General features: G+C 36.9%; 1 pseudogene; it reads right to left on the minus strand.

Moving 5' to 3' along the window:
• Positions 1 to 709: 709 nt before the first annotated feature.
• On the minus strand, positions 710 to 20,074 carry LOC148676487 (uncharacterized; annotated as a pseudogene).
• Positions 20,075 to 20,658: the final 584 nt, after the last annotated feature.

The following is a 20,658-nucleotide window of genomic DNA, read 5'->3' on the forward strand; positions in this document are numbered from 1 at the left end:
TCGCGCTTCTTATTAGTTGCTCAAAAGTAATTCTAAAAGTATGCTTGTTGACTCCGGTATCACGTTAGTTAAAGACTTCGAAGCTTACAATGTTTAGGGAGAAATGGAATACTGGTGTGTATTTTTTTCTTTAAAGTACCGAGACCAGCCATATACTGTATGTTTATGTTCCAAAATTAATATCGTTTATGGCCTTCACACGCGTTACAGTATGCTCCTATTCTTTTTATGCTCAGCTACTAAGATTTCCCTTCAGTGGTAAAATTCAATATCTACAACGGGCACAGTAAAGACGTTTACAGTAAGTCTTTCTACGACAGACCAACGGACCACGAGTGCCCCTGTCGGTCAACCAATCACGCACCGCGGTATTTTGCGTCATCGCGCGTCACGATGCACGACGCCGTAGGCAATTACCTCCGGTACGTGTCAGTACCGCGCACTTTGAATGGCTGCATCTGTAATGCATTGCACGTACAATCCTTCCTTCTTCTCTTGACTTATGGGCAAAAGTTGGATATCTGGGAGAACTGTACGTTACATTGGCATCTGTTAATTCTGCAGTGTAAATGGTGCTTCCTGAAGGGAGATGGACAGCGGGGACAACACCAGCCAATTCCTGGACAGTGGTGAGCAGAGAGGCCAGGATGGAGTGTCCTGAGGTGGTGTGTGCTCTGCTGGGGGCAGAGGGCTATGTGGAGATATGCACTCAGCCAGGTACAGCAACCTGCGCAGCGGGGAGAGGCACTTATCAAGAGATGAAGGTCTGTTTGGAGACAGCTGACCTAGTGTTTGACTGCCGGAACATACTGTCTCCGGCTTCTAGATCTTTAGGAGTGTCTCCAACCTCCCTATCCTCCCCAGCAATGAGTCATACTGCTCCTGGTGCTACCTAAAAGTCTTCACACAGGTGCTGCTTTTACAGGTTGGCACCCTGGCCAGTGGCCGAGAACAGAGACCCACAGCCTGTGGCAAAATAACAAAATACATGTAAGATCGTTTCACGTGTGTGGTGTTTTCCTGAAGAACAGGCTATGAAGAAATATTTATAATAGAATGTATTATTCAATACAACAATAATACCTTGTATTATGCACTATAATCAGGTATTTCAGATGAAGTCCACTGAATTTGCTTACCCTTATCACTTTGCAAACCTCCTCTTATTGATGTTGAACTCACGTTCACATCGAGCTGTCATTTATTACTGTGAATTTATTTTTGGGTGTTTATAATAAAGCACTTACAACAGAGTAAAATAGAGAGTCCCCATTACCCCCTTCTTGATTAAAATCGCAAATGCATGTTTAATTAAATGCTTTTATTTATTCACAATCTGACAATGCAAGACAGAACAAAAGCATCTATGAAATCAAATTCCCAAATGTCCTCCACTACAGCCAACAATCTTAGGAAGAACATGAAACAACCTGTTAATAAAATTGTTGCAACTTTGTTCTGTCAGTTCTTCCTCCAAGAACTTGTAAATCGTATTGATCAGTTCTTGCTTTGTGCTAGATTTAGCCGTTTTCCGAAAATCATCTTTCAGGGAATGCCACACCATCTCTATTGGATTTAAATCTGGGGATTCAGCTGGAGTTTCAAAGAAAGTGGAATACAGTAATACTACCAGCTATATAAATCCATATATTTAGATCCTTAAATTAATATCGTTACTAATTTCTTTAGATATGTGATTCCATATTATATTCCCCAATAATGAAATTCTAAAAAGTATGAGTTTCTTTTACTGCAATAACGAGCACAAGTATTCATGGAAAATGGTAATCACTTAACTCAGTCAAGTTTGAATGTTTTGTGATATTTAGAAATACCAACAAGTTCAATATAGTGTCGATAATATTTATTATCAGTTATAATATCAGTAGCAGTTTGAAATTATTCGTTGTTATTAATAAATGACTTAGCTTCGATCATGTTGTGATATTTAGAAATATAAAAAATGTCAGTATAGTGTCCATAATATTTACTATTTTAGTATTTCAAAGAAATTTTTATTTGTTAAAAGAAAACTCATGACAATAGCTGGGCTTAAACCTCCAACCTCGGGCATATAAGGCACATGCTTAAGCCGTTACGCCAGAGATGTAATCATGTGGGAAGAAGTGAAACTGAGGCAGACATATCCATAGAAAGTGTACTGCTTTCTTTAGTAGTATATGATTATACGCGATTCCATATTATATTCCCTATTAATCAAATTCTGAAAACTATGCTTTTGTTTACTGCAATAACGAGCTTATTCACAGAAAAGGTTAAAACATTATAACTTTTTACAAAGTATATAAACTTAATATAGTGAGAAGGAGCACGTAAAAATGTGCAAATTAACCACATGTAAGACTTTGATGCTTAAAATGTTTAGGAAGAAAGTGGAATACTGGTGAATCTGTAAGTGCTTTATAGAAAAAGTTTTGAAGAGATCCACAGCTTACTCATCTACAAGATCACAATTGAAGGTATACTAGATACTTATGGGAAATGTAGATGTGTTGAAGAGAGTGTGAATGCACCTCCAGGCTGTTGACTCCTTTCATCCAGGACCGTGGTAGAATTGCAGTATGTTCTTTTAGATAAGATAAGATCACTCTATTTGTCATATGCAATTTCTTGTATTAAGAATTTTATGAATGTTCTGTTACAGTATTCTGTCACGTATAACCATCAACCACATTCAGACTAAACCTTATGGACAACCCTCCTATTTACTAACCCCACATTGGGTTGCTATGTATTATTAATAGGCATTTGGAAAGGCTTTATAAGCCTTTAATACAGATGCAGCCATTCAAAATGCACGGTACAAACCCGCGGTACGGTAAACTACCCACAAGCCACCGCAGGGCACCGCGGTAAATGATTGGCTGGCCAAAATGACCGACAGGGGCACTCGTGGTGCATTGGTTGGTAGTGAAAATCACTTAATCATTTAATCTCTTTACTGTGCACATTTTAATCCGCTTAGTATTGAATATTTATATGGAATTTTACCACTAAAGGGAAATTTTAGTAGCTGAGCATAAAAAGAAGAGGAGCATAACGCATCTTAAGGTCATAAACGATATTAATTTAGGAACATAAACATTACTGTATGTAAACTGTACTGTGTATGGCTGGTCTTGGTAGTTGAAAGAAAAAATACACACCAGTCTTTCATTTCTCCCTAAACATTTTAAGCATGAAAGTTTTATGAAACGGTACCCAAATATGCGATTGCTGTATGGAATTAATTTTAATTAAAAAAAATTATTTAACATGAAAATGAAGCTGTTTACATCTTCTGCCTGAGAACAGTCACCCGTTGCTACCCAAAGCAGAAACACAGCCACTAACTAGCACAGAGAAGACATTAGCTAGCCAATATGATAAAGAAATTAATGATTATTTAGTTTATTTCTTTTGCACATTTATTTGAACATTTCCATCGATTGTACAAGCACTTGGAAACTGTCCAATCCCTAGTTCATCAGGCATTTTCTGTTACGCTGGGGACATTCTCCCGGTCTGGCGCCAGTCTGTGTCTAGGATATAATGCCAGCGATTTTTTGTTAAATTTGGGTTTCCAATAACGCTGCAGCAAACTCTTGTTTTTATGTCCACTATAACAGATAATCTCCTTTGCTTTTAACCGAGCGTTTAATAATTTCCTAAAATGAAAATGATTTACTTTATTTCCCCCACGGGATCAATAAAAGTATCTATCATCTATCTAAATTACGGGACAGAATTCTGGGGTCTCCCGATACCAGAAATTACGGTAGGGCTTCAGAATGGTGATTGGCTGACACCATCTGACACCCCTCTGATTGGAGAAAAAAGACGTGCTGGTCTGCTATACATACTGTACCAGGAAGATGATTTCTTTCTATTAGAAATGTGTATTTTAAAAGTTGGAGTTTAAATAAAGTTGATGTTTTATCTAGGGGCTGCTCGCTCCCCTGCGTCTGAAGAGCGGCTTCTAAACTGTGAAAACATGTGTCTATCTTTCCGTTGGGGGAAGGGATTCTGAGCTCTCTCTTTCTCTCTCTCTCGATTATTACATCCAATAATCAAAAATGACCAACCAACAAAAACAACCATATAAACATAATACCAACCAAAAACATAGATACCAACCACAATACAAAATCAAATATATCAAATCATTAAACTATCTCAAATTCCTCCAATTATCATAAACCCGCCCCTTATGCAAAACCAAACCCTCCTCCCTTCCCAGTTTATCCTCTTTATCATAAACAAAATCCACCTCAATTTTCAACATAAAGCATTACATAAAATCAATACCTCAACACTCCATACTCAACAACGATAATTCACAAACAGCTTGAACATGTAACTCCACATTCCCAAATACACCTCATTTCAATAGCCCCACCCTTATGCAAAACCAACATCCCTCCCCTGTTCTCTCTCTCCGCTGGCGCATGTAATCATTTTTATTTTAAAATTAATTTTAGCAAAGTCATGTATTTTAAAAATCTTAAGATTTCTATATTTATGTCTTTATTTAGTGGTTTCATTAGTGACAAAGGCTAAACATTCTTGGAAAAATGTCTTTTATGTAAACCATGTTTGCTATTAATTCATTTAGGGCTAGAATATGTTCATTGTCTTCCAATGAAAGAAGGGTTCCTTTCGCCATAGTCGGGTTGGCATTAGAAGCTTGCCACGCCCAGACTGTTACACCAACGCATTAGCATGTTAAAGCGATTTCATTGAGGAGCCTAGCTTTCTTAACTAGTAAGTACTGTTCTTCCTTGGTTTTGGAGGGGGGGAGGTGTCTTTCGCTGGAAATCTCACCCCCTTCTACTTTGAAAATACCTGTGAAACCAGTTTAATTCATCACAGCCAGCACTCCCGAAGAGAGGGGGGTTGTACTTGCAGTGTATCGGTATACAGTAGATAGGAAAGCCAGAGCCGACCGCTACGCCACCCACGTGTTATGCTCTTCGTTAATGTCTAAGCCGGAATACATCATTATATCTCATTTTGTATTTCTTTAAAATAAAAATCATTTGCCCAGCCTAACAGTATTGTTGTTATTGTTTTTATCCTGTAAAGCGCTTTGAGAAGCCACCTTTAAAGGCGCCCTATACAATAAAGTTCATTATTATTACTGTAACGCAACAGGGCTCAGGCAGGCACCCTTGCTACATTAGGTCAGCCCCCCACCATCAGGGGCTCAAACCCAGGACTCCTGCATCACTCAACAGGGACCTAGCCCAGTGAGCCAAAGAGAGATCTCGCTACAGCGCACTAGCTGTAGTCCTGCTATCACAGGGAAGGGCGGCGACGTCACCGCTCTGGTAAGCCGGCTTTTACACACCCTGATGGCTGTATGCGTTACATTACTATTGTTAATTTGCTGGACAGAGAGGTGAACATTATTACGCAGAAGACAAAGATAGCGATTTACGTTGCATTGTGCATTGTGCTGCTGTAATACAGTTTTAAATAAAAGTCTAAACAGTATCAGCATTATTTATGGGTTTTAAATAAAAGCGATTTAAACGCGATTTAAATCAATATAAATATTTATATTGTAATGCATAGGTGACTATTCATTGTTATTAAAAAGACTTAAATTCGATCATGTTGTGATATTTAGAAATATAAATTTGTTTGGTGCGAGTGAAGTTTTATTTAATCTCCGAGCCAGGGAAACGTTTTATTTTTTCAAAGAAATGTTTGTTAAAAAAAAATCATGGCTCTAGCAGAATTCAAACACCCAGCATGTGAGATGGTAGGCGGGAACCTAACCCACTGCGCCACCGGCACAGTCACATGAGAAGTGTTGAAAAAGCCCTACAAAACATTATCAACAGACATCATACAGCATCTACAATTCTTGTGTTGCAGTACATGAATATAATTATATCGTTATTAATTTCTTTAGATACGCGATTCCATATTATATTCCCTTTTAATCAAATTCTAAAAGTATGCTTGTTGACTCCGGTAACACATTTGTTAAAGACTTCGATGCTTAAAATGTTTAGGGAGAAATGGAATACTGGTGTGTACAGATGCAGCCATTCAAAGTGCGCGGTACAGACACGTACCGGAGGTAATTGGCTACGGCGTCGTGCAATGTGACGCAAGATGACGCGCGGTACCGCGCCCCTGTCGGTGATTGGTTGACTGACAGGGGCACTCATGGTCCGTTGGTCTGTCGTAGAAAGATTTACAGTAAACATCTTTACTGTACCCGTTGTAGTATTGAATATTCATATGGAATTTTACCACTGAAGAGAAAAATCTTAGTAGCTGAGCATAAAAAGAATAGGAGCATACTGTAACGCGTGTGAAGGCCATAAACGATATTAATTTTGGAACATAAACATACAGTATATGGCTGGTCTTGGTACTTTTAAGAAAAAATACACACCAGTATTCCATTTCTCCCTAAACATTTTAAGCATCGAAGTCTTTAACTAACGTGATACCGGAGTCAACAAGCATACTTTTAGAATTTGATTAAAAGGTAATATAATATGGAATCGCGTATCTAAAGAAATTAATAACGATATAATTATATTCATGTACCGCAACACAAGAATAGTACAAGCTGTACATTGTCTGTTGATAATGTTTCTATAGTGCTTTTTCAGCATTCTGCATGTGACCTTGCCGGTGGCGCTGTGGGTTAGGTTCCTGACTCCCACATCACAGTCTGTGATCGAATCCTGCTGGAGCCATGATATATTTTTTTTAACAAACATTTCTTTGAAAAAATGAAACGTTTCCCTTGGTCAGAGATTGAATAAAACCTCCCTCGCACCAAACAAATTTATATTTCTAAATATCACAACATGATCGAATTTAAGTCTTTTTAATAACAATGAATAGTCACCTATGCATTACAAAATAAACATTTATATTGATTTGAATCGCGTTTTGATTTAAATCGTAAACGCGTGTTTAAATATATGTATTTAAAAGCGATATATAAAAGCGCTGATTCTTATGGAATGTGTTCCGCCGGGGATTCAAAAAAATTTTTTTTTTTAATCGCGTACAGATGCAGCCATTCAAAATGGGTGAGGTATTTCGCGGCATACCGCGACACGCCCACCGGGGTATCACGCAGTTCACGTGTGTCACGTGACTAACTATCCGGGGTCGCCTTGTAAAACCGCCAGGGGGAGCTTAACCTCTCATGTACAGCATTTGAGCCTTTAATTTTGAACTGTGTATTACAGCATGTTAATCATCAGTCATTAAAATGTTGGTATATTTTATGAAAGCAAGATTGCTCAGTTGGACAAAAGTACACAACCTACCTTTATCAGAAATATTTATGCATCAAAGCCTTTACTGAAGATATTACTAATAGTATTAATAATGGATGACTTTGGACAAGCTGTATACTCAAAGTATAATTTCTTTAGCACATTTGTACAAGCACTTGGAATCTGTCCAAGCCATACTTTGTCAGGCATTTTGTTTTACTTCAACGGGCATAAAAACGTCCTTGCTTTTAACAGGGCGTTTCATAATTTCTTACTACGAAAATGATTTAAAATGCGACACCTATCATTCAACTAGAGCTCAAAATATCACAAGGATCCTCAAGAGCACAGCAAAGAGTGTATTAAAAGACACTTGTATTTATCAACGCTTTCTTTTCCGTATACCAGATTTTATGGAACCACTTCAGAGGGGTGTCAGCCTGTCAGATTCCAGGAATCGGCACTTTAAAGGAAAAATACACACCGGTATTCCATTTCTCCCTAACGATTTTAAGCATCGAAGTATTTAACTAGCATGTGAAATAGCGTGTGAAAAAGTGGTAGTTTTAAGCTTTTCTGCTAATATAATATGGAATCGCGTATCTAAAGAATTCGTGTACTGCGACAGGGCTGTGTAGGGCTGTTTCGCCTGCCTGTTCATGCGAGCTGTCTTGTAGCCTACTGGTCTAGGTGCGTGACTATCAACTGGCAGGATGTGTGTTTGAATCCAGCTGGTGCTGGACCTTTCATTTTTATTTATTTATTTTTTAATCGCGTAACATAAACATATTACCGTATGCAAACTGTACTGTATACAGTATGTATATGTATATTTAATGTCTTAACTGTGCCCGTTTAAGTATTGAATATTCATATCTAATTTTACCACTGAAGGGAAATCTTAGTAGCTGAGCATAAAAAAATAGGAGCATACTGTAACGCGTGTGAAGGCCATAAACGATATTAATTTTGGAACATAAACATACAGTATATGGCTGGTCTCGGTACTTTAAAGAAAAAAATACACACCAGTATTCCATTTCTCTCTAAACATTGTAAGCTTCGAAGTCTTTAACTAACGTGATACTGGAGTCAACAAGCATACTTTTAGAATTTGATTAAAAGGGAATATAATATGGAATCGCGTATCTCAAGAAATTAATAACGATATAATTATATTAATGTTGCAAAAGAACTGCAAGAACTGCAATAATGAACATGGTTTCATTATGACCAGAATCGGTCTTGAGATATTTTTAACTTGATTTACAGTATTTGAGAGGTATGTCTTAAAACCGATACTACAGTGCTTACGTACTGCTCACGTATATGTTTCTAGGTTTATATTATGCATTTCATACGGTCAAATTACTTTTGAGCAACTAATAAGAAGCGCGAAACGGTATGATTCTCAACCCTTGCTGCGTACGACTGGAAAAGAATTCGTGATCGGATCAACGAAATGCTTCGTAGAAGGAGGCGGTCTTTTCCTCTTGTCTAACAGTCTGTCCACAAACAAAACATTCCTGTTAGACAAGAGGAATTGAAAAAAAAAACAATGTTGTCAATGAAAACCGGTGTGTGTGTCTCTCCCTGCTGGATGTCCCTCTCACAAACTGCTGAATGAATAAAATAATTTTATTGAAAACGAGTTTGCGATTGTCTGGTCTTTAAATTCTGGAGATACGCGATTCCATATTATATTCCCTTTTAATCAAATTCTAAAAGTATGCTTGTTGACTCCGGTATCGCGTTAGTTAAAGACTTCGAAACATTAAGTCTGACTATCATATAATAAGTTAAATACAAAACTAAAGAAAAAATAGGGTTAAATATAATTCAAAATATTTTGCTAACAATGTTAACTGTTTATGAATAATAAAATGTATTAACTAAAGAGTAGGATGGCACAGTTGTTAGTATGTTTTTTGTTTTGTTTCTTTTTCATAAATACAACAGTAGTACCTGATGTCTCAGTGGCTTTCAAAATTAAATTATGCATGCAAACATGTGAACTAGAAAGATAACTAAGATATCCATCCATTATATTCCATAATATCCATGAAATATATGGCGCTGAAATATGTGTGACGCAGTGGTGGCCTGGCACGGTGAGGTGCGCTGGCAGCTGTGTGGTGTGACGCAGTGGTGGCCTGGCACGGTGAAGTGCGCTGGCAGCTGTGTGGTGTGACGCAGTGGTGGCCTGGTACGGTGAGGTGCGCAGTTCATTAACCCTTGTATGTGCTGTCCGCGCCCAAAATGCAATTTAAAAAAAGTCAAAAACCGTGCTCAAATGCAATTTTCAAAGTGCTATGAAATACAATATTGTTGTTGCTGCTGTTCTGGTTGTTTTTATCCCGTAAAGCGTTTTGAGAAGCCACCTTTAAAGGTGATATATGTTGTAGAACCGCTGATTCTTATGGAATGTGTTCCGCAGGAGATTCAAATTTTTATTTATTTTTTAATCGCATATCTAAGGAAATCTCAGTATAACTTTGTTCATGAACAAACAGTGACATGTTACATTATCATTGTTTTTTTTAACAAGGCTTGCCAGCTAATGTGAATCAAAACCTGTCTTGCTAGCTTTTAAAGTCGTGTATGTGTAAACGACAATTGAAATAGAGAAAAAAAGACCTGACTGACAAGCCGATACATACTCTTAGAGTTTGATTAATAGGGAATATAATACAAAAATACAGTAAGGGACTTAAAAGTTAAAGGAGATGCTTCCTATTGCTTGACTAATTTTAAAAACTAAGTTATAAATGCAGACGCTCCCTCGGTGCCACGCCGGGTGTAAATATCAAAGTATACATTCCCAACAAGAATTGTACCCATCTGTCATGCAAATAAAACACCTTGAATTGAATTGAATTGAGGGAGATAGGGGGACAAATATACTGTAGACAGGACTCAAGGCAAATAAGATACTTATGGGTACGCAGGCATTCACGACAGCAACATACAAAACGTTTGGCACGTACTGAGTTAAGTTATTACTTGGTTTTCAAAGTGCAATGAAATACAATATTGTTGTTGCTGCTGTTCTGGTTGTTTTTATCCCGTAAAGCGTTTTGAGAAGCCACCTTTAAAGGCGATATATGTTGTAGAACCGCTGATTCTTATGGAATGTGTTCCGCAGGAGATTCAAATTTTTATTTATTTTTTAATCGGGGGGTTGTAAGGGGGGGTTGTACTTGCAGTGCATCGGCATAGACGGGAAAGCAAGAGCCGACCGCTACGCCGCCCTCGTGTTTCGAAATCTTGTGACTTTTGAAATTTACTGGGGGTGGACCACGTCTGTAAATTTCGATGGGTCCAGAGGCAAAAGTGCCTTGCCTTGCAATCTCCGGGAAACCATTAGTACGATGGTGAATCAGAGATTCTCAACCCTTGCTGCGTACGACTGTAAAAGAATTCATGATCGGATCAACGAAATGCTTCGTAGGAGGAGGAGGTCTTTTCCTCTTGTCTAACAGTCTGTCCACAAACAAAACATTCCTGTTAGACAAGAGGAATTGAAAAAAAACAATTTTGTCGATGAAAACCGGTGTGTGTGTCTCTCCCTGCTGGATGTCCCTCTCACAAACTGCTGAATGAATAAAATAATTTTATTGAAAACGAGTTTGCGACTGTCTGGTCTTTAAATTCTTGAGATACACGATTCCATATTATATTCCCTTTTAATCAAATTCTAAAAGTATGCTTGTTGACTCTGGTATCGTGTTAGTTAAAGACTTCGATGCTTAAAATGTTTAGGGAGAAATGGAATACTGGTGTGTATGTTTTCTTTAAAGTACCGAGACCAGCCATATACTGTATGTTTAAGTTCCAAAATTAATATCGTTTATGGACTTCACACGCGTTGCAGTATGCTCAGGCACTAAGTAAAAGGAGATGCTTCATATTGCTTGACTAATTTTAAAAACTAAGTTATAAATGCAGACGCTCCCTCGGTGCGCTGCTCTGGTGCGTCGGCTCTTACACGGTGCCTGTCTGCCGTAAGCGTTACAATATACATACCCAACACTGCTTGTACCCATCTGTCATGCAAATAAAACACCTTGAATTGAATTGAATTGAGGGGAGAAGGGGGGAAATACTAAAGCCAATACTGGCTCAATAGGCTTTGACGTGCTAATGAGTTGGTTTAACAGTCCGGGTGTGGCAGGCTTCCAACGTCAACTCGACTCGATTGGAAGACAATGAACGTATTTTAGCCCTAAATGAATTAATAGCAAACATGGTTTACATAAAATACATTTTTCCAAGAAAGTTTATAATAATACGATCTATAGTTGAAATCTGAGCCTACTTTAAAAATAAAGGAAAAGCATTTTCAGAGAGCAATCACGCTGTGTTTATGTAGAAAAAGCGATTAGGTTTATGAGCAATCTAATTACCTATTCGTTTAAAACGCTATATAAAATAAAGTTTATTTAGAGATGAATGATCAGTGTCGCAGTTTAAATAATGGGAGTCAGGAAACTAACACACAGCGCCACCGGATTTAATAACGCAATAAAATCGCTATAAAATAATGTGACTTGGCACAGAAAACATTTACAGCACAGTACAATAATAAATACTGACCATGACTTTAGAAGCATAAATTACCTTACACTCAATTTAAACACAAGCTGTCTTTCTGTATGAACCTCTAAGCTGGTTCATACAGAAAATGTAGAAACGCATTAGCCTGATTATGATTAAAAAACACATAATTAAACACGCGTTTGCGATTTAAATCAGAACACGATTTAAATCAATATAAATGTTTATATTGTAACGCATACTGTCCAGCCTCCATTTCTCTATAAAAATTTACTCTGTTGCACACACACACACAATAGAAGCTGGAAGATATGTTCAAAATATCGCAAATATCGATCATGTTGCGATATTTTGAAATATAAAAGTCAATTGATTGTCCATAATATCGCTATTCTATTTTTTCGAAGAAATGTTTGTTAAAAGGATAGCCCAGCACCAGCTGGATTCGAACACACTACCTGCCAGTTGGTAGTCACGCACCTAGACCAGTCGGCTACGAGATAGCTCGCATGAACAGGTAGGCGAAACAGCCCTACACAGCCCTGTCGCAGCACACGAATACCGTTATTAAATTCTTGAGATACGCGATTCCATATTATATTCCCTTTTAATCAAATTCTAAAAGTATGCTTGTTGACTCCGGTATCACGTTAGTTAAAGACTTCGAAGCTTACAATGTTTAGGGAGAAATGGAATACTGGTGTGTATTTTTTTCTTTAAAGTACCAAGACCAGCTATATACTGTATGTTTATGTTCCAAAATTAACATCGTTTATGGCCTTCACACGCGTTACAGTATGCTCCTATTCTCAGCTACTAAGATTTCCCTTCAGTGGTAAAATTCAATATCTACAACGGGCACAGTAAAGACGTTTACAGTAAGTCTTTCTACGACAGACCAACGGACCACGAGTGCCCCTGTCGGTCAACCAATCACGCACCGCGGTATTTTGCATCATCGCGCGTCACGATGCACGACGCCTCAGCCAATTACCTCCGGTACGTGTCTGTACCGCGCACTTTGAATGGCTGCATCTGTATCTAAGGAAAATAGCAGTATAACTTTGTTCATGCACAAACAGTGGCATGTTACATTATTAATTTGGGTGTCTCCTCTTGCCAGAAAGGTCTAAATTGCATTTTGAGTGCGGTTTTTGACTTTTACTAAAGTGCAACCCATAAATAAAGCTGATACAGTTTAGACTTATTTTAAGCTGTATTACAGCAGCACAATGGACAATGCAACGAAAATTGCAAAAATGCACTTGGAATCTGTCCAAGCCCTACTTTGTCAGGCATTTTCTTTTACTGCAACGGACATAAAAGCTCCCTTGCTTTTAACAGAGCATTTCATAATTTCTAACTAGGAAAATTATTTAAACTGCGACACTTATCATTCATTCCATTCCATTCCATTATCAGTCTTCCATTTCTACCTAAACATTGTAAGCATGAAAGTTTTATGAAACGGTATCCAAATATGCGATTGCTGTATAAAATGAATTTGAATTAAAAAAAAATATTTAACACGAAAATTAAGCTGGAAATCTCGCCCCCTTCTACTTTGAAAATACCTGTGAAACCGGTTTAATTCGTCACAGCCAGCACTCCCGCAGAGAGGGGGGTTGTACTTGTTAATGTCTTAGCCGGAACACATCATTATATCTCATTTTGTATTTCTATAAAAAAATCGTTTGCCCAGCCACTATTGTTTTTATCCTGTAAAGCGCTTTGAGGAGCACAGCTTTCTCACCACTTAGATAACTTTTTGATACCATCCTTACACAAAGCAGAAACTTCTTGTATTTTCCAATGGCATACAAGTGGAAAGATTACAGATTTTAATCGTCTTTTTTCTGAACCAGGGAAAATCTGATCATGTTTCTCTATAACAATAATAAAAAAACTTTATTTTACATATCACCTTTAAAAGTGGCATCTCAAAACAATACAGTAGATGTAAACCACAGATTACAAAGTAAATACCCAGACAAACGCAAACGCATTTTTAATAAAATGCTTTCATTCATTCAGCAGAGAGAGAGCGTAAAACCTGGGCGTAACAGCTGTTCCTTTTTCTGATCACTCGCTCTCTGGATAAACGTCTCGCCTGTCCTGTTGTTTTCCTAATTTGCCGATTATGCCTGCTGCAATCCACTCCTACCCTCACACCTAATGAAGACCATTTTAAATTTCTTTGCGCGGTCCATTGTGCAATTAACCCTTGTTTGTGCTGTCCTTAAGGTGATATCACATAAAGGTGATATGTAAAATAATGTTTTTTTTTATTATTGTTATAGATAAACATGATCAGATTTTCCCCGGTTCAGAAAAAAAGATCTAAAGTATACTATCTAAGGAAATCTCAGTATTACTTTGTTCATGCACAAACAGTGGCATGTTACATTATTAATTTGGGTGTCTCCTCTTGCCAGAAAGCTCTAATTTGCATTTTGAGTGAGGTTTTTGACTTTTTCTAAATTGCAACCCATAAATAAACTGCTACACTTTAAACTGCGACACTTATCATTCAACCAGAGCTCGAAGTATCACAAGGACCTTCAAGAGCACAACAAAGACTGTATTAAAAGAATCGCGTATCTAAAGAAATTAATAAGATATAATTATATTAGTGTACAGCGACAGGGCTGTGTAGGGCTGTTTCACCTCTCTCTTCATGTGACTCCATTCAAAAGCCATTTAGCAGAGAGGGGATGAGAAGAGTGACAAACTAGTATAGCAATATGTATAGTATAGCAGTCAAGCAATATGAAGCATCTCATTTTACTTTTAAGTCCCTTAAATACATTGAGCACAGCTTTCTCACCACTTAGATTACTTTTTGATACCATCCTTACACAAAGCAGAAACTTCTTGTATTTTCCGATGACATACAGTACAAGTGGAAAGATTACAGATTTTAATCGTCTTTAATTTTGTTGCGTTATACGTTTTAGGAACGTGAGAAGTGTTCTTCCTAGGATTGTTGACCGGGGCGGGGGACATTCGGGAATGTGAGTCTGAGAAAGACAGTCTCACGTTTGTGGGCAGTCTGTCCACAAACAAAACATTCCTGTTAGACAAGAGGAATGTAAAAAAAACAATTACTTTTTGTCAATGAAAACCTGTGTGTGTGTCTCTCTCTGCTGGATGTCTCCCTCTCTCTCTGCTGAATGAATAAAAGCATTTTATTAAAAACGCGTTTGTGTTTGTCTGGTATTTACTTTGGTCCCTTTTAACTGTATTTCCATCTACTGTATTGCTTTGAGATGCCACTTTTAAAGGTGATATGTAAAATAAAGTTTTTTATTATTGTAATAGAGAAACATGATCAGATTTTCCCTGGTTCAGAAAAAAAGATCTAAAGTGCTACACCTAACTTTCTTAATTCGATGTATTTAAAGCAGTGAACTACTGTAGGTGTAACATAACATTCAGAAATACAATCGGGAATAGTTTTGTGGTGTTTGTATAGATGAAACGTTCCTAAAACGTATAATGTAACAAAATTAAAGACGATTAAAATCGGTAATCTTTCCACTTGTATGTCATTGGAAAATACAAGAAGTTTCTGCTTTGTGTAAGGATGGTATCAAAAAGTAATCTAAGTGGTGAGAAAGCTGTGCTCAATGTATTTAAGGGACTTAAAAGTAAAAGGAGATGCTTCATATTGCTTGACTAATTTTAAAAACTAAGTTATAAATGCAGACGCTCCCTCGGTGCCGCGCCGGGTGTAAATATCAAAGTATACATTCCCAACAAGAATTGTACCCATCTGTCATGCAAATAAAACACCTTGAATTGAATTGAATTGAGGGAGATAGGGGGACAAATATACTGTAGACAGGACTCAAGGCAAATAAGATACTTATGGGTACGCAGGCATTCACGACAGCAACATACAAAACGTTTGGCACGTACTGAGTTAAGTTATTACTTGGTTTTCAAAGTGCAATGAAATACAATATTGTTGTTGCTGCTGTTCTGGTTGTTTTTATCCCGTAAAGCGTTTTGAGAAGCCACCTTTAAAGGCGATCTAAATATACATTCATCCCGGGCAGAGGCCGAAGAGCGCCCGGCTGGGGTGCGCGGGGAAGAGCAGGACAGGTGTGAAAGTGACCAGGGCGGGAAGGCGTACAGTCTGGGCAGGTATAGATTACACTTTTCTAAAACGTATTTGAAAAATAAAAACTATTACAATCGAATCCTTCCACGTTTGATCCCAAAATCCCAAGAAAAATAAATCTAAACGGGTAGAAAGCTATGCTGAAAGTTTTTTAAGATACTTAGAAGACAAAGATACTATATCAATTTATGTTGCATTAGTCTGATTATGATTAAAAAAACACATATTAAATTAAACACGCGTTTGCGATTTAAATCAAAACACAATTTAAATCAATATAAATGTTTATATTGTAACGCATACTGTCCAGCCTCCATTTCTCTATAAAACTTTACTCTATTACAAATTTACAATTTGTTGATAATAGAAATGTTAGGTTCTCTAAAGCTTTGTGATAGTTGACCCACCCAGGCAGCAAAAGATCAGCTGCACTGGTAAGATGCAACACCGAAGATATGATTAATAACCTTTTAAATCTGAAGGGAGATCTGAAGGGATCCCCCCCCCCCACACACACACACACACACACACACACCGTTGTCAGAAGGGAAGAAGGTGACTGTTCATTGTTATCAAAAATGACTTAGAATCGATCATGTTGTGATATTTTCAAATATAAAAGTCAATTGATTGTCCATAATATTGCTATTCTATTTTTTCGAAGAAATGTTTGTTAAAAGAAAAGTCACAGCACCAGGTGGATTTGAACACACAACCCGTGAGTTGGTAATTGGGCACATAGAGCAGTGGGCTACAAAGGAAGTCGCGCAAAGAGAGAGGCAAAACAGCCCTACACATCCCTGTCGCAGTACACGAATATAATCATATCGTTATTAATTTCTTTAGATACACGATTCCATATTATATTAGCAGAAAAGCTTAAAACTACCACTTTTTCACACGCTATTTCACATGTTAGTTAAATACTTCGATGCTTAAAATGTTTAGGGAGAAATGGTGTGTATTTTTTCTTTAAAGTACCGATTCCTGGAATCTGACACCCTTCTGAAGTGGTTCCATAATATCTGGTATACGTAAAAGAAAGCGTTGATAAAAAAGCCTGGATTCTCATGTATCTGATACAAGTATCTTTTAATACAGTCTTTGCTGTGCTCTTGAGGATCCTTGTGATATTTTGAGCTCTAGTTGAATGATAAGTGTCGCATTTTAAATCATTTTCGTAGTTAGAAATTATGAAACGCCCTGTTAAAAGCAAGGGAGTTTTTATGCCCGTTGAAGTAAAAGAAAGTGCCTGACAAAGTAGGGCTTGGACAGATTCCAAGTGCTTGTACAAATGTGCTAAAGAAATTATACTTTGAGTATACAGCTTGTCCAAAGTCATTCATTATTAATACTATTAGTAATATCTTCGGTAAAGGCTTTGATGCATAAATATTTCTGATAAAGGTAGGTTGTGTACTTTTGTCCAACTGAGCAATCTTGCTTTCATAAAATATACCAACATTTTAATGACTGATGATTAACATGCTGTAATACACAGTTCAAATTTAAAAGCTCAAATGCTGTACATGAGAGGTTAAGCTCCCCCTGGCGGTTTTACAAGGTGATGCCGGATACTTTCCGGCATGACGTCAAATGACGCGATTAACCCCGTGATACTGCGTGATACCGTGACACGCCCACCGGGGTATGCCGCGAAATACCCCACCCATTTTGAATGGCAGCATCTGTATGTTTTCTTTAAAGTACCGAGACCAGCCATATAGTGTATGTTTAAGTTCCAAAATTAATATAGGTTATGGCCTTCACACGCGTTACAGTATGCTCCTATTCTTTTTATGCTGAACTACTAAGATTTCCCTTCAGTGGTAAAATTCCATATAAATATTCAATACTTAAACAGGCACAGTAAAGACATTAAATATACATATAGATACTGTATACAGTACAGTTTGCATACAGTAATATGTTTATGTTCCTAAATCAATCTCTTTTATGAGCATGTGAAAGGCATGGTGAATCAGAGATTCTCAAAAATTACTGTACTTTGCATGATTGGAAACAAATGCGTGATTGAGAAATGCTGTGGTGTTACTTTTACAAAGACGGTAAATGAAAAAAAGAATGTGGACCAGGGCAACACTTAGAGTTTACAGCTTGTCCAAGGTCATTCATTATTAATACTATTAGAAATATCTTCGTTAAAGACTTTGATGGCGACAGCTCAAACATTAGAGGTTGAGCTTTATTAGCTCCACCTTGCGAAAATTCCGGATACTATTATTTTACTTGCGGTACTATAGGAGAATTTACGGTAACTCGCGGTAGACTGCGTCAAGCGCACCGCAAAATAATGCGGTATCGCCCGCTTGTTTTGAATGGCTGCATCTGTACATTCTTTGCAGCACCTCATGTAAAGTGTGAACCAATTAATGCTTATTAATGCACACTCATGTTGCAGTAAACTATTAATAGACATTAATAAAGCTCTGGTTCATTGCATGTTCAATTTTGGCATTACCCCACGTAAAGTGTGAACCTTTTTGTGCTTATTAATGCAAAACCAGTTTGTTGCAGTGAAATATTAAGACATCAATAATGCCTTTGTAAACCACACATTAAAAGTGCCAACAATACAGACCACATATCCAAAACAAGATTCTTTTAATGACAATAATTTAAACCACTGTATTACTTATAAAAATATTTTGCAAATCCAAAAACAGAAATCTTGGACAAAGTATCTTTACAGTATCTTAAGGAAACAATATTTGTTATACACTTTTAGAAATAAAATTTATTTTGAGTTTGAGGCATGGCAACCAAGTAATTACTACTGTAAAAAATAGTAAATACATCAAATCAAGTAGGAAAAGGCAAAGGTTTATTCCATGTTGAAAAGTAGAGGAAAGAAACAACACGTGTTGTGTATGAGCACCTGTGCAAGGAATCACAAAGGTTATTCTGTCATTGACAGTAAAATGGTTGTAACTAAGACTGTCTAGTACTGCCCTGTATATTTACCACTTACCTGTGATTATGCTAGTTTGTGGTCAACCGTAATGAACAATGAGGAGTATGAGATGTTTTTGTGTCCTGTTCTCCACTAGACTCAGGACTGGCTTCTTTTTTTCAGTCTTCACCCGCAGCATTCCAAAAACTCATTGTTTCCTTTGCCATGTTGCAGAAAACCTCCCCTTCGATACTGCCAAACAAAGAGAAAAGGGAAACATGTTACGTTAAACATTATCAAATACAGTAACTATTATATAACAAGGACATATAACAAAAGTGGAGATTTGCTCTACATTTCTACCTTCATTTTGTTTAAGAATCATTCTGCTGATTCTTTTGTGTGAAATGGGTCAATCTGTGAGGAAAGTTTTTTAATTATTGCTAAATCTGCTATCACAAAATATGTTGTATTATTGTTAGACATTCAAGAACTTTATAGTTTTGTCTTAATAGTGTTCCAATAATCTGCAAATACATTTTCCTATTATCAGACTGCAAAGAGTAAGCTAAAAGTAAATGAAACAATAATGGAATGCCATAAATATCCCATACAGAATGTACCTTTTCTTTGTGTCTGAAATTGCTCTCATCAATTACTACAAACTCCCTTCTGCCACCCAGGTACCTCTGCGGTACCTCCGGATAGCTTTCACACAGACACCCTGGACCTTCTTGGCCATTTTTGACAAGAAGCTGCTGCTCGCGGCTTTGCAATCCTGAATCATGTCTATTTGGCAAAGATGCAATACTTGGGCAAATCTAATTCAAGTCATTCGAGTCAGTGAGGGAAATCGATATATTTGTTGATTTAAGCTGTTTTCTCTTTAGTTTTAGGGAAATGGTTTCAGATTTAATTGCAAAACATTTAACACTATATTTGTTCTTCCTCTTGATTTATGCCTGTGACTTTTAAAAGGATAGCAAAATAAATAAATTTTGCTGGATAATAGACAGTTTAAGAAATCTGTGACACCATTTGCTGTGATCATTTCATCAGTTTCTGTGAAACTTACCTTTGTAAAAATTTCATCTATTGAAAAAGTGAAAGTTTTGATTTTGAGTACAAAGATTCGTCTCTGATTTCACACAGGTTCTTCTGCGGCGCTTTGAACGTTGACAAACTCTTGACAGCAAAAAAGGGAGGATATATAAACACCATAACCCTACAGAGCATAACATTTAAATATATAAAGCAATACATTATTTTTCAATTTTATTAAATTAATAGAACAAAGTCAAAACACGACGGGTAAGGGTACTACTGCAGTTACCAGGTATATACTTTACATCACTTTTCATCCTCCTGTCCTTCAAATGCCTATTGTTTTGGCAAAATTGACCCTCAATTTTGCTTTTTAAAATATGTCTTCGTTGAAGCCACTATACCAAATTCAATTTTGTTTTCCTTTGTTGTGCTGCCACTTATCTTTTTAAGTAATTTCATCTGCAAGATGTCATATTGCCTAAAAAAAAAATACAGAGAAACCATAACTAAAACATCATCAAGTTAAAAACACTAAAAAGCATCTAAAACAAATTTAATAACATTGGGAAGTGTTATTGTTCTTGTTTACTTGGCAATTTCTTGTATCAATACAATAACGAGATGTATGCAAGAGGATGAAAAAAACATTTTTCACTTATTTTCTTAGAGTTATATTAGTGCTTATGTAAATAATCTATCAATTATAGTTACAATTAATAGCTTTTTCAGGGTACTTCAAGTTAAAAAGCATCAAATGC

The sequence above is a fragment of the Lepisosteus platostomus genome, chromosome 2 (genome assembly GCF_059453375.1).
Source record: "Lepisosteus platostomus isolate fLepPlt1 chromosome 2, fLepPlt1.hap1, whole genome shotgun sequence".
NCBI lineage: Eukaryota > Metazoa > Chordata > Actinopteri > Semionotiformes > Lepisosteidae > Lepisosteus > Lepisosteus platostomus.